We start from the raw sequence: 15,348 nt of genomic DNA, 5'->3' as shown, positions 1-15,348 counted from the left end.
TCGACCAATTTTTTTTTTTTTTCGACTGCCCGGACCCAAAAACTGGAAACGGGTCAAAAAAAACTTCCTATAATGGCACCTGTCTCAAAACACTCAGAAACACCTAAAAATAGGATAGCCAGAATTTTTTTCGAAAAATGCGTTTTCGAAAAATTTTGGGCCTAAACGGAGCGTGGCTACCCGACTCTTTTTTTTTCCCAAAACCTACTCCGGCAAGGAAACACGAATCGGAATCGAGATGGATCCCGAAAACAAACCTAATAAGCAAAGAACTCGGATTGGTGGTGGATATATGATGGTGGTATATGGCAGCGGTGGTGGTAGCGGTGGTAGTATATGGATATGGATCGGTGGTGGTATATGGACACGGATTGGTGGTGGTATATGGATACGGATTCGGTGCGGTGGTGGTAGATGGCAGGGGCGATGATGATGGTGCGGCGGCGGCGTGACAACTTATGACCAGAACTCGAAACTCTAAAAGACTAGACTCTAAGACCAGCAACTAGACACGACGATGCAACCGCAAATTCAACAAAGCAAAACCCTAAAAAGATTATGCAAGGCTCAGATTGGTTCGGATATGATGAACTAACCCTAATTTTTTTTTGTGGCTTTTTCGTGGACTATAGGTATGAAGACAGACTCGATCTAAACTACGAAAAACTGTAAAATCTCACCGAGCAACCTGGAAATCTGATACCACTTGATAGAGGCAAAGGTGTCCCGTCTTTCGATGAGATGGTGGATTTCGCTTTGGTGGAAGTCGACTTTGACGATCCGACTACGAACGTGTGAGGACGTCGCGCCTTAGCAATCGCTAAACCAACTCCGAGAGGTTATTGACCACGCCGGAGCACGATCAACCTGACCACGACGGTCTGTTTCCTGCGAGCAAACGAAGAACAAGCAAGAAACTAAGATTGCAATCTGGATATTGCGAATATAAGATGAAAGCTTTATTGATCAAGGTGGGGTTCTGTGACGCCTTTGTCTGGTCGTTGAACACAAACGAAGTACGCGAAGTTGCAGCTATGGCGAACTTTTAATCTAAACAAAACCCAAAGTCTAAACGATGCCCTAAGGGCTGTATATATGGAGGAAGAGGGGGGTATTTCGTGGCCCTTGGTGGAGGGGTCCGAAATCAACCCTATCTCTTGTTTCCCCACACATACGGACTCTAAAAATAGCCTATACTTATGTATTTCGAAATTACATGGGCCTGGCCCAATAATAAGGTGACGCAGCACCTAAAATAGCCTCGGGACGAAATTTATGAAGTGGCATCTTGTATATTTCGTCCAAGGCTTCATGCACCCATTATGGTGGCTTCAAAGTCCTGCAATCATCACTTGTAACTCCGTTCTTGTTCCCCTTGCGCATGCCATCATCTCCATGCTTGTTCTTGCTCCAATGTTCATCCTTCTCCAAGCTAGGCCCTTCATTTGTAAGCAAAACAAATGTATCCAATTTAGGCAGCATCATATTCTCATGAACATTAGAATCATTACCAAGAAACGAAAGTACCTGGTAATTTAGTTGGCGTGCACGAGCTCTAGTAATTGGTCCAGTATGTATAGCAGCAGGGGCTGTGGGTGTAACAATTATATTGATGTCCTCATCATCCTCCCCTTCTTGAAATGAAGTCGTCCCCGACGGAAGTTCATCTTCCTCACCCAAATAAGGCTTCAAATCTGCAATGTTAAAAGTGGGACTAACCCCAAAATCTGCAGGCAGCTCAAGTTTATATGCATTATCATTTATTTTCTCTAACACCTTAAAGGGACCATCAGCACGTGGCATTAGCTTTGATTTGCGCAAATCAGGAAATCTATCCTTACGCAAATGTAACCAAACAAGATCTCCAGGTGCAAACACAACATGTTTTCTACCCTTATCTCCAGCAAGTTTATATTTAGCATTCATACGCTCAGTGTTTTCCTTAGTTAACTCATGCATTTTTAAAATCAATTCAGCACGTTGTTTAGCATCAAAATTAACCTTCTCCGAAGATGGAAGAGGCAACAAATCAATAGGTGCACGAGGTAGGAAACCATACACAACTTCAAAAGGGCACATCTTAGTAGTAGAATGCAATGAACGATTATAAGCAAATTCAATATGAGGCAAGCATTCCTCCCACATTTTCTTATTATTCTTCAAAACAGCCCTAAGCATAGTAGACAACGTTCTATTGACTACTTCAGTTTGTCCATCAGTTTGGGGGTGACAAGTTGTACTAAAAAGCAGTTTAGTCCCCAACTTAGCCCATAAACATCTCCAAAAGTGGCTAAGAAATTTAGTATCACGATCTGAAACAATAGTATTTGGCACACCATGCAAGCGAATAATTTCACGAAAGAACAAATCAGCAACATTAACAGCATCATCGCTTTTATGACATGGTATAAAGTGTGCCATTTTCGAGAATCTATCCACGACAACAAATATGCTATCCCTTCCCTTCTTTGTTCGAGGTAAACCTAAAACAAAGTCCATAGATATATCCTCCCAAGGAACACTAGGTACAGGCAAAGGCATATATAAACCATGAGGATTGAGGCGTGACTTAGCTTTTTGACATGTAGTGCAGCGAGCAATAAAACGCTCAACATCCCGTCTCATCTTTGGCCAAAAGAAATGTGTAGCAAGTACGTCCTCCGTCTTCTTCACGCCAAAGTGTCCCATTAATCCTCCTCCATTGATAGAGGCAAAGGTGTCCCGTCTTTCGATGAGATGGTGGATTTCGCTTTGGTGGAAGTCGACTTTGACGATCCGACTACGAACGTGCGAGGACGTCGCGCCTTAGCAATCGCTAAACCAACTCCGAGAGGTTATTGACCACGCCGGAGCACGATCAACCTGACCACGAGGGTCTGTTTCCTGCGAGCAAACGAAGAACAAGCAAGAAACTAAGATTGCAATCTGGATATTGCGAATATAAGATGGAAGCTTTATTGATCAAGGTGGGGTTCTGTGACGCCTTTGTCTGGTCGTTGAACACAAACGAAGTACGCGAAGTTGCAGCTATGGCGAACTTTTAATCTAAACAAAACCCAAAGTCTAAACGATGCCCTAAGGGCTGTATATATGGAGGAAGAGGGGGGAATTTCGTGGCCCTTGGTGGAGGGCTCCGAAATCAACCCTATCTCTTGTTTCCCCACACATACGGACTCTAAAAATAGCCTATACTTATGTATTTCGAAATTACATGGGCCTGGCCCAATAATAAGGTGACGCAGCACCTAAAATAGCCTCGGGACGAAATTTAGGAAGTGGCATCTTGTATATTTCGTCCAAGGCTTCATGCACCCATTATGGTGGCTTCAAAGTCCTGAAATCATCACTTGTAACTCCGTTCTTGTTCCCCTTGCGCATGCCATCATCTCCATGCTTGTTCTTGCTCCAATGTTCATCATTCTCCAAGCTAGGCCCTTCATTTGTAAGCAAAACAAATGTATCCAATTTAGGCAGCATCATATTCTCATGAACATTAGAATCATTACCAAGAAACGAAAGTACCTGGTAATTTAGTTGGCGTGCACGAGCTCTAGTAATTGGTCCAGTATGTATAGCAGCAGGGGCTGTGGGTGTAACAATTGTATTGATGTCCTCATCACCCATGGACCAGCGGAGGACGTGTGGTCTATTGGATCAAGCCAGATCCAACGACCAACCTGCGATCGACGCGGAGCTTCAGCCGGATAGCATCATTTATTTAAGTTTTTTATCAACTCCTTTGAGTTATACGTACATACTTATCACTCTTTTAGGTCAGCGAGGAAGTATGGTGCAAGGAGAGAAGGCGCCGTGGCCAAGGTGAGGTGGACGTCATCCGGTTTTAGAGAAGACTTCAGTGAGAAATGCCCCAATATGGCATGAAATCGAGCAGGAAGGTAAGGGTTTCGCAGGAAAACGGAAGGGTGCGTCCTGGGGTGGGGTTTTTGTATTGGGATTGTGTGTGGGTGATAACACGAGGGATAGTTCAGACAACCATATTTCTCCCCCACATATGGGCTTGATTTGGGGAGCTCGGACTGTCCAAACGGTTGAATTTTGAGGAGCCTACTGGACGCCCGTTTGAATGTAGGGGCGAGCCCGGACGTACGAGGGAAAAATGAGCTTCGACCTTGAAGACGGCCTTAATTATTTGTTTGATTTATTTATATGCATTGTAGCCCGTAGCAACGCACGGGCATTCTACTAGTTTTTTTTAATAATCAGATTGTTTGTCTTGTTTCTTTATCATCGTGACACCCAGCCTCAGAACCACCCCTTATGAAGTCGCATCTGATTAGGCGAGTAATTTGAGGAAATGCCGTACTTTTTCTGGGACTTTACTCTTACTAGTTGACCCGTTGCGCCAAATGGCGCAGAGACCCGCTAAAGACATGTTATCGATGAAAATAGTTTCATTTTGTAAAAACATATTCAATACTGATGTGTTAGACCATGCTATATTGACAATATGTTTATCATCCCAAAAAATCTGAGTGTGAAAAACAAACCATATTTGTATAACATGTGTAGGCAGCTAAGGAAGCTTTTTTTAGCTGAAAATATGGTTATCGCGCTGACAAATCTGAGTTTGAAAAGAAAATTTTATATAAGAACATTAAATGGCAGAATGACCCAGTGGCAACATGTAGTGCTAAATGTTAACTACAAATCCGTGGGTTATTCGTTTGGGCATCTTTCTCGTTTTTCTAAATTTTGAAATTACAATATACTGGTATGCTTTCCTCTGCCTCATCAATCCCCACAATCGAGATGTGCGGAGGCAGCTCTATGCATGAGCAGGGCTTTCAAGTGGCGCGCTCTCTGGATGACCCATTGTGCCAAATGGCGCAAAGGCCCATTTAAAACCATGAACACTTCAAAAATATTTGCATTTGTTAATAACTATACGCTTGAGCAATCACATAGGACAAAAATTGTAACTACTTTTATAAAAAAGAATAGACTTGTCTTTCAAAATATATACTTGAGCATGCATAATTTGTTATGTTATTCAGGAACACAGAGGCATAAGTTTAAAAAAAAATCAAACAAAGAATGAAATGTAAATAGTTGCTTAATGTAATTATGCAACAAATTAGAACATCGGTGGGTCAAATAACTGAGCCTGCAATTAGAAAGTCCAAATAGCTTACGCTAAAAAGAAGGTAAACATAGGCGACACGGTAAAAAAGAAGGTAAACATAGGTGACACAATAAAGCCAAGTTTGATGAACTCCATTGCACACTTTGTGGTGTTTGATGAATAAAGCTACCCCTCAAAAAAAAAAAGTGACACAATAAAATGTACTTAATACACGATGAACATTTCTTAGAAATAGTGGTCAATTACATCATATAATTTGGTTCTGTACAAAAGAAAGTTTCCTCTTTTGTGTATATATATCCTAAACACCACCCCTTGCGATGAACTATCTGTCTTTGTCCACAAATTTGGTTATTCACCATCCAGCATGTCAGTTGCAGTCTCCTGAAGCATAGGAACAACATAAGTTAAAACAATGTAGTCAAACATACACTAAAAATATACTCACGGGCATTATCGACAGATTAAACCAAAGTTATAGTGCACCTGTTCTCTATAAAGAATTAACCTGAGAAGGTCATTCTTCAAGCTGACTCCTAGGTCCTAGCAGAAGATGATGCATCTAAGCGAAGCTGCCTGGAGATTTCTTATATGTCCCTTGCTCTCTACTGCAACAAATAGTTGGAATGGCATATAAGATAAGTGTGAGGTACTGACAGAAGCTCACTCTCAAAAGGCACATTCAGTATGTATATGTAATGATATAGATGCGTTATTAATTAAGTAACCTGAATAAGTTGTTGCATATTTCTTCTAGGGACAACTGTTTACATATTTCTTCTATATCCATTGCTCTCTGATGTAACGATTAAAATGGCAAACAAAGTAATTCTTAGGCATTGATATTACTGACTTACTTGTTCACAGGCGTATACTGAAACCGAGAGCATAAAGGTAATATGTTATAGCATATATCTGTACTGTAAGTAACAAAAGAGTAGTCTCTTTCCTTTTTCCACATAACAGTCTACTTATTTGATGCACTTGGACTAACAGGAACATAAGAAAACACCAATGACTAATCATTTGGAAGGCAGCATGGCTGAGTCCTACACATGGCTAGTTAAGCCCTCTTGCCAAGCTGGAAAGTTTCTTACAAATGCGGAAATATCCATAAGATTGCATCTCTCTTGTTCTACTCAAATAATATTTTGCATATATTAGAGGTTTCAAAAGCTAGGTACCAGTTAACTCCTATTGTGTTTGTTTGTATATATATCATTGGTCTGTTTTATTCTAGAGCCTTACTAACCAAATAAAGATCAAAATTTTGAAGTAAATTCTATGCCTAGAAACCAAATAAGAACTACACTGAAAATATTTATGAATTACTACAACTATTCAGACCATTTTAGACTACTTTAGTATGAGACTGTAATCAAGAATAATGAATGTAGGTGATCTGATATCTTGTTCGAACAATAAAATAAATAAGGACAGACAGGCAATGGATTTGACCAACAAAACCAAATACTTCTAGATCTGTCCGAACTTCTAAAGAATTGATCAATCTTAAAAGTTGGAAAGGCTAAGCAGATAGAGTAATGATATGTTACACGAATAAGCAAGCATGTCCGCTGACCATAGATAGTAGCTGATTAGCGATGATGCACTCAATGCGAAGCGGTGTTTCCATGCCTATCAGGATAAAGGTATTCTTTTCTCCAAGGGTAAACATGGAAGTGGAGTGATCAAGCACACCGAAAAGAGTTTTCATGAATTAAAAATAATATGGAAATAAGTGTTTTGAAACATAGAATTTTGGAGCTGCACAAAAGATGCAGCTGAAGAGGAGGACACCCCTAAATGAAAACATCGAGTTAAAAAATTAAGCTAGCAAACCAGTCTGACCTATTATATATTACACATGGACAGTAGCACCTACATATTGAAGCAACAAAATTGACCCAAAAAATCCCCATATATGAACATCACAATCTGTGGGCATTAACTAAACACAAATTAAGCATAGATGTGTCGGGTAGAAGCTAATATTATAGGATAGGTGACCTACAGTGAAACACATGATATAACACAAAGTTAAAGTATGCTTAGCAGAGGAATTTAGCAACAACACATGGGAACAGATCTGGGCTGTACCTATAGGTAATTAATCTCTGCATAGATGGCGCAGAGTAGTAACTGCCTTGATTTCTTTGCTGTCCCAGCCCCCTTTCCAGTAGCACAGCTCCCTTTTAGAAATTATTGTGGTCAGAAATGAACAATTGCTATGTCTATCTAGGCTTAAAGAACGCATAGGTAGACAGACAGTATAAGAATTGACACCTTTTTTTGGTCATCTACCCCTGGTCATCCTTATCATTCTTTCCATCAATAGAAGATGAAAGAGCTTCAGCCTTATCATCAGACTTCTCCTGGTGCACCTAGAAAACGAAGTAGTTTGGTATCGGAGCAAGATGAGATATTAATATCCAAAGGTAAATAAATTGGCTCGGACAGGTTTCAGCTCACTCAATCAGTTAGACAGCTTCGAATGGAATTTCTTTATGGCCATCTATATATTTGTATCTCCGTAACATGCGACACTAAGTTTTCTTCCTCATGTGAGATAAGCATTTGATTGTACAATTGTGCAGTTGAGCAAGGCATGAGAGAAAGCTATATCAACACAGCAGCTGTAAGTTTTCTTCCTCATGTGAGATAAGCATTTGACTGTACAATTGCGCAATCAAGCAAGGCATGAGAGAAAGCTATATTAACACAACAGTTATCTTTTGGTGTACAATCGAGTTGCTTTCATATGAGATCTAAAACATGTGCATTCACACGTGCTTATATGAGTAGTAGAAAAGAAGCTTTACCTAAGAAGAAGGACCCAATAATCATTTTTTTTTGGAAAGGCATGAAGAGAAAACATTATATTTAGGAGGAGCACAAAAATACAGAGAAGACGGAGAGAAAGCCCAAGAAGCAAAATCCAAGAAACATCCTTTCAAAAGCCCAGGAAGAATCACCAGGCCAGAAAACACAAGACCCTACAAATCCCATGGAAAGCATTTTTTCCTGATAGGAGAAGGCAGCCCAAAAGGAAACCTCAGAAGAAAGACTAAGAAACAAGTTTTTGAAAAGGAATGACAAGAAAAAGACGTAAACAAAAGGGGAGGCAACCTAGCTGGGAAACAAAAAATCCAGAGAACACAAAGAGCAAGCCCAAGAAGCAAAACCCAAGACACATCTTTCAAAAAGCCCATGAAGAATTATAAGCCCAAAAAACACAAAGCCCTGTAAACCCCATGTAAAATAAATCTGTAATAAAAGAGAGGAGCGGCCCAAAGGCCCAACAGAAGGAGCACCAATAAATAAGCAAGACATCAATTATTTGGGCCCGCGTGGGAACATTGAAGAAGAAGCTCAAAGAGGCACTATAAGCAGTACCAAGAATCTTGTTGTGTAAGCAAGAGGCATTTTTTTCTCCAGCCCCCCCAAGGAGCAGGAAACAAGAGGGGTGATCAATGGATTATGAAGAATCAAATTAGAAAGGGCCATTTCTACTTTGTAAAACATAGAAAGAAGACACAGCAAGCCCACAGGGCAGACATATGAAGAATAAAAATGTCTAAAGACTTTATTGCAATAGAGGAATTAATCCAAGAAGTACAAAGCTGGCACACAGGCATGAATAAACAGTCAATAGAAGAGAGCTAAAGAAAACGGAGAGAGGACAGCAGATGCGAGTACAGTAGAGTCCAGCAGATGCGAGTATGGTGTGTTTAGATGCCGTTAATTACCCAAATGCTAAAAAGTGCAGCTGACATTTTGAGCACACACCCTCGCTGGCCGTCCGATCTCCTCGCGTGTGAGATCACGACGCGCAGGTGAATTTTTGTCGGAACCCACGACGCGAACCCTTCGCACGATCGCCCCGTCCACCAACAAATGGCCACTGCTAGGCGTCATCCGGCTGACGTGAGACAATCGTAAACCGCCTCCTGAGCCATTGGATGAGGCCATGCGCAGCGTCCACCAACAAATGGCCACTGCTAGGCGTCATCCGGCTGACGTGAGACAATCGTAAACCGCCTCCTGAGCCATTGGATGAGGCCATGCGCAGCCGTCCGATATGTGCCAGTTGGACCACGAGCGCAACCCAGCAGAAATTGACTCCGTCGTCTCTTGAGTGCAGCACTCCTCCATCGCTCTTCGTCATCCCGTCTTGCAGTGCTGCCTGTTGACGACCTTCGAAATCAGCCGGTCATCTCCGCCACAGCAAACATCCCCGTTGCATTGAAGCTTTTGCGTCGTCTAGCTCAACAAGCTCGACGAGATCCACCGAAGATGACCGATGCCTCATGCCGAGTGCGTCGGGAGATCTGCATAGCAGCGCCGACGAGGTTGCATCGCAGCATCGGTGCCTCATGCCGCGTGCATCGGGAGAGTTGCATCACAACATCGGTGCCTCATGTCGCGTGCATCGGGAGAGCTGCATCGCAGCGCCGGCGAAGCTGCATCGCAGCTCCAGTGCCTCCTGTCGCGTGCGTTGGGAGAGTTGCATTGCAGCGCCGGCGAGGTTGCATCGCAGCTCCGGTGCCTCCTGTCGCGTGTGTCGGGAGCTGCAGAGCAGCGTCGACGAGGTTGCACCGCAGCCGGTCCACAGCGCGCCGCACCCCATCCGACTAACAACACTTGAATGCTTTATCGGAGCACTGGCTGCCACCGGCCAGTGTTGTTTCGCAACACCACAAAACGGCCATGGTGGATAGACGCACTGGCTTGGGACAGTGGCTTGGGGACAGCGCGTCCATGGCGAAGAGACGCATGGCCTTGGGGCAGTGGCTTGGGGACAACACGTCCATGGAGGAGACACGCACGGTTTGAGGCATTGCTTGGGAACAACACGTCCATGGTGGGGAGGCGCGGAAATCAGCCGTGGAAGGAATCGAGAGGTTAGAGACGAGGGATCAACGGATGGCTCGCCTGTTTCGCTAAGAAGATAAGGTTGGGCAGGGCCCACAACGACGCGTGGCGTGCGGAGCGGGCGGTTTATGTGAGTTGTGTTATCAGCCGGTTGACACAAAGAGATTTCCCCAACAAATCCCTCCTCCTTTCTCCGTGGTGGCCCCCACTCCCGCTGCCGCCTTGGCCCGCGCCCCGTCGCCACCACCTCCACCTCCGCGCCTCTGCGGCCAACATCTCTTCCTGCCGCCCCGACAAGATGCCACCACCACCTCCCGCTGCTGCGGCCGCACACCACCACTCCCGGCATGGTCAACGCCTCCATTAGACTACCTTCCCGCCCCCAAGCGCCGCCTTGAAGTAGCCCCCACCCCTAACCGTCGATAAGCTCAGGGGCCTGCCTCTTCCCGCTGCCCCGGCGAGGGACGGAGCTCGTCGCTCCCGGAGGCTGCCCTCCTCCCCGGTGGTGAACCCGGCGAGATATGGACCTCATTGTGATGCGGATCTGGATTCGGGGTCGTCTGTGTCGTCCCGGATGTACCCGATGGCCACCATGCACCGGCCGTCGTGCGCCTACATCCAGTCGGCTCCGTGCGTCCTGTTCCTGCCCAAGCTCGTCCTCCCGTGACTCCCTTTGTGGAGACTTTTTTGACCCAATCGCTGGTCCGGCGACTCCCAACTGGCGGGCTGACTCCGACGGTCCGACGAGCCCCTCTACTGGTGAGTCCTGATGTCGCTTATGCTGCTGTTGTTCCACGTCTCGTGGTTGTAGAGAGCCCATGTCAGGTCGAGCAAATTGCTCGTGGCAGGTCGAACAAAAAATGCTTGTTTACAGAGAATAAAATCGATTGGCCCCTGTGCTTGGAGGTGAGCGTGTGCTTGGCCATGGCAGCGACAGCACGGCCGACGGCGGCGGCTAGAATGTGCACCTCATTTCCTTTTGATGATTAGCAACCAAACACCCAATCCAGAAGGTTGAAGCAGTGCAGCGTCTGATATCGTGTCCTGAACTTCTGCTTCTGCTTCAGTACTTGTAGTACTAGGTGTAGATATATATAGGCGTCAGGAAGGTTTTTGTTCACAGCCAAAGTTTTGCTAAGTTATATATGCATCGTCAGGTACATGTGGGCACGTTAAAGTACATGTAAGTGAAGATACTGTAAAAATGGAACAATTCTGCTTAGTTCGGCCTCCTGCCGTCCTGCGATGCAATTGCAACAAAATGCAGGACGAGTCGTGTGGCCAGACACCCGTTGTTTTGCGTCCTAACTCTCCTGCTTTCCTGTATTTAGACTTGCTTAGAGCCAGGAACATGTCACTGTTACAAATCTGAACTTTTGACCTTTTCGCTGGTTGCCATTGGTAACTGTTAAAAATTAGAGGCCATGTTGTTTGCTGCAGCTCGAATCTTTTCTTGCTGCTTGCCTGATTGGCCTTTCGGCACTGGTACCTTGTTTTGTTTTTGCTGCACAGGTGATAGATGGCAATGTAAAGCTCTGTATTGTCGTTTATATGTGTAATTCTTGTGTATATTGCCTGTGTGCCATCTTGCGATGTTTGGTGGTAACGGGAAATTGGAGCTGCAATGTTGCGCGTGCATCTGATTTATGAATGGTTGTTTTGATTTTGTATGTGTAGTAGATGTTCGCGCTGCTATTTTATTTGTTTCTACAGTGTGATACACCAGAACTGTTGATGTCTCATTTTCCAGGAGATGAGATGTTGTTTACTTCCCAGGAGACGCCAGCGCGTGTTGCTAGAAAAGCAGGCGCAAGTTGCTATAGATGCGAGAGCAAGTTGCGTGTTGTGTTTTTACCGACCAAAACATGCCCAACGTTTACTAGGTACTTGCCTGGAGATACTACTATCTTTTCTATAGTGGGCGTGTTTTGCGAGAGACGTTGGAGTGAGTTGCCAGAGACTTGTGTGCAAGTTGTGTATTGTGTTTTTTACTGACTAAAGCTTGTCGAACATTTACTAGAGATAGTTTTTCCTGTTGATGCTCAGTTTGGCCATCGCTGCGGGTAAGATCTCTACCAGTTGATGCTCAGTTACCTACCATTATCTTTAAGTTCCTATATTAATACGAAGTTGCCCACTGTCAATGCTCAGTTGTCTAGCATTGCTAATTTTTTAGTCGCCTGCTGTGATTGATTAGTTGCTTGCCATCGACAATTAGTTGCCTGCAATATTGTGAAAAGTTGATGTTGTTGCCAAGGTTTAGGTAATGCTAGGAAACTTTAGAGATGATGTTATGCAACTTTGGAGATGGTGTTGCACAACTTGACAGTCATGGCTACCAACTTAGGGGGGAGCATTAGGTTGATAGGTAATCATCATAGGAAACTTTACATGTGATATTAGGCAACTTGTCAATGCTGGTAGTCAACATAGAAGTGTTTGGATAGACATGTAGTCATGATAGGAAATCTACCACAAAGTTGCTTCTCGTAGCACCAAAGTTGCCCCTCCCCCCTCCCCCCCATGGTATTAAAGTTGCCTCTGAAAAAAATGTTGATCAAAAGCAACTTTAGAATGATGTTAGTCATTTGAGAGTCATGATAGCCATATTAGAAAATCATTAGTTTAATAATAGTCATAATAGGCAACTTGACAAAAAAATTGCTTCTTGTAGCACCAAAATTGTTCATCCTAGCATCAAAATCGCTCGAAAAAAAGTTTGCCGAAGGCAACTTAATATATAATGCTAGTCAACATGACTGTCATGATAGCTGGGAGCACTGAGTTGATAGGGTAGTCACTATATGCAACATTGCAACAAAATGCTTCATGTATCACCAAGTTGATAGGTAGTCATGGTAGGCAACTTACAGGTGATGCTAGACAACTTGTTAGTCATATTAGGCAACTCAAAAGAACATTGGGTTGTTAGGTGACCATGATACATAACCTAACCGAAAGTTGCTTACCTTATTTCAAAAGTTGCCTCCCCATCCGCCAAAGTTGCCTATCTGACAAGAAAAAAGTTCAGCAAAAGAAATTTCATAGGTGGCGCTAGGCAAGTTAACGTTCAGGATAGCCAACTTATAAAAGCATTGATTTGATATGTAGCCATCATAGGCAACCTAGCAACGAGGTGCATTATGTAGTATCAAAGTTGATAGCTAGTCATGGTAGGCAACTTACATGTGATGGTAGGCAACTTGGTATTCATCGTATCCAACTCAAAAGAACATTTTGATGATAGATGACCATGATACACAACCTAAGCAAAAGTTGCTTACTGTAATACAAAAGTTGCCTCTCCGTGGCACAAAAGTTGCTTGAGAAGTTTTTCGTCAAAAGCAATTTCATAGGTGATGCGTAGCAACTTGAGATCATGATACCCAACTTTATAAGAGCATTGAGTTGATAGGTAGTCATAATAAGCAACAAGATGGGTCATGTAGCACCAACGTTGATAGGTTGTCATGGTAGGCAACTTACAAGTGATGCTAGGCAATTTGATAGTCATCGTAGCCAACTCAAAAGAACATTAGGATGATAGATGACTATGATACACAACCTAATTGAAAGTTGCCTACTGTAATACAAAAGTTGCCTCTCCGTGGCACCAAAGTTGCTTGTGAAAAAAAAGGATAGTCGAAAGCAAGTTCATAGTTGACACTAGGCAACTTATATGTCATGCTAGGCAATTTGGTAGTCATTGTAGCCAAGTCAAAAGAATCATCGGGATGATAGGTGATCATGATACATAGCCTAACCGAAAGTTGCCTATTTGTGACAACAAAGTTGCTTGAGAAACAACAAAGTTGCCTATAGGTGATCATGATACATAGCCTAATCATCAAAAACAACTTCATAGGTGACCCTATGAAACTTGAGAATCATGATAGCCAAGTTTATAAGAGCATTGAGTTGATACGTAGTCATCATAGGCAACCTGGCAGCAAGTGCTTCATATAGCAGCAAAGTTGATAGGTAGTCATGGTAGACAACTTACACGTGATGCTAGGCATTTTGGCAGTCATCATAGCCAACTCAAAGGAACATCCGGATGATAGGTGACCATGATACACACCCTAACCAAAAGTTGCCTACAGTGGTACCAAAGTTGCCTTATAGTGAACCAAAGTTGCCCGAAGAACAAAAGTTCGTCGAAACATATCAATATGGGATCTAGTTTTGAAGAGCACGTCGCCCAGAATCTAACGGTGAAAACGGATCTTAATTTTGATGCTCCATTCAAAAGTTATGACTTTTTTAAAAAAGTTGAACACACAAAATAATTACACATGAGACAAGATCTTTCTTTTTTTAGAGTGGATTTTTTATCATAGTATTAGGATAAAAAAAATTTAAGTGTGTGCTCGGGAATGCTAGGGAGCACACATGTGCTCCCTAGTCGCTTGTAATGAGCGGAAAAAGGCTAAATGTTCAAATTATAGTTGAAGGGAGATGAATCTTAACCCTGGATTGAAACGACGTACTACCGACCTGAAGAAAAAGATGAGGCCGGCGAGCAAGATCTCACGGTCGATGGACTTAACTAAGGTACTTTTAAGCACAACATTTATAAAGGAAATTGACCATATACTTTTTTATGAATGATGCAAGACTTATGTTTTTTTTTTTTTTGCAAGAAACAACCTTAGCAGGCTGTTGTGTAGAGTTACTGTCAGCGGAAGATGGCGCAGCCAAGAGAAACTGGTTGTAGATTTCTTCTATGCCTGCTGCTCCATCCTGCAGCAATTATTTAGAACAACAAATAAGATGATTGTCAGATTAGATAAGGCACACTTCTTGCACAGAAAACAAATGTTCTGCATCAATATAGTAGATGACCAAAAAAAGAATAAAGAACAGAGCGGAAGAAGAGGAGAAGAAGAGCACGGCAAACCTCAGCCAGCGGCACCCATGGAGCAAAGGAGACCCATGCGTACGACGAGCGCACTTGGCGGCGAACACGATCTTGGCCGTGTTGCCCGCGCGCAGGTGCTCCAGGCCCGACTTGAGCAGCCAGACGAAGAGGTCGGCGACGCTGTCGTAGAGGTTGCGGAAGGCCTCGTCAGAGTCGTAGCGCGCGAGCACGGCCTGCGCGTGCTCCGCCTCCTTCTCGCGCCGGGCCTTGGCGGCCTCAGCCGCGGCGGCGGCAAGGCCGTCGACGCAACGCCGCTTGCCGCTCTTGCCCCCGGGGCCGCCGCGGCGACGTCGTCCTGGTCCTTGCGCTCATCGCGGGGGTCGTGGAGGAACCTGGTGAAGCCGGCGAGGTTGGTGGCGAGCGTGCGCGGGTGGATGGCGTGCATCCAGAGAGCGGTGACGTAGAAGCCCTTCCTCTCCCCTTTCCTCTCTCTCTCTCTCTCTCTCTC

At 43.9% G+C, this 15,348-nt stretch overlaps 2 long non-coding RNA genes across 8 annotated transcripts; one reads left to right on the top strand and one right to left on the bottom strand.

Moving 5' to 3' along the window:
* Positions 1 to 5,303: 5,303 nt before the first annotated feature.
* Positions 5,304 to 15,342, bottom strand: LOC119285850. Of its 7 annotated transcripts, XR_005139917.1 has the most exons (9): positions 14,880 to 15,342; positions 12,949 to 14,722; positions 12,453 to 12,520; positions 7,391 to 7,488; positions 7,205 to 7,296; positions 6,687 to 6,766; positions 5,833 to 5,900; positions 5,591 to 5,712; positions 5,304 to 5,488 (listed from the first exon to the last, which is right to left on the bottom strand). It is a non-coding gene; the product is annotated as an uncharacterized LOC119285850 (long non-coding RNA). The 7 variants fall into 7 exon arrangements; XR_005139920.1 differs by lacking the exon at positions 5,833 to 5,900 and having other exon boundaries at positions 6,661 to 6,766; XR_005139918.1 differs by lacking the exon at positions 5,833 to 5,900.
* Positions 9,967 to 11,348, top strand: LOC119285851. The gene is made up of 2 exons (XR_005139923.1): positions 9,967 to 10,738; positions 10,854 to 11,348. It is a non-coding gene; the product is annotated as an uncharacterized LOC119285851 (long non-coding RNA).
* Positions 15,343 to 15,348: the final 6 nt, after the last annotated feature.

The sequence above is a fragment of the Triticum dicoccoides genome, chromosome 4A (assembly GCF_002162155.2).
Source record: "Triticum dicoccoides isolate Atlit2015 ecotype Zavitan chromosome 4A, WEW_v2.0, whole genome shotgun sequence".
In the NCBI taxonomy this organism is placed as follows: Eukaryota; Viridiplantae; Streptophyta; class Magnoliopsida; order Poales; family Poaceae; genus Triticum; species Triticum dicoccoides.
The sequence above is the reverse complement of the archived record's forward strand: the minus strand, read 5'-3'. Positions and strand labels throughout refer to the sequence as shown.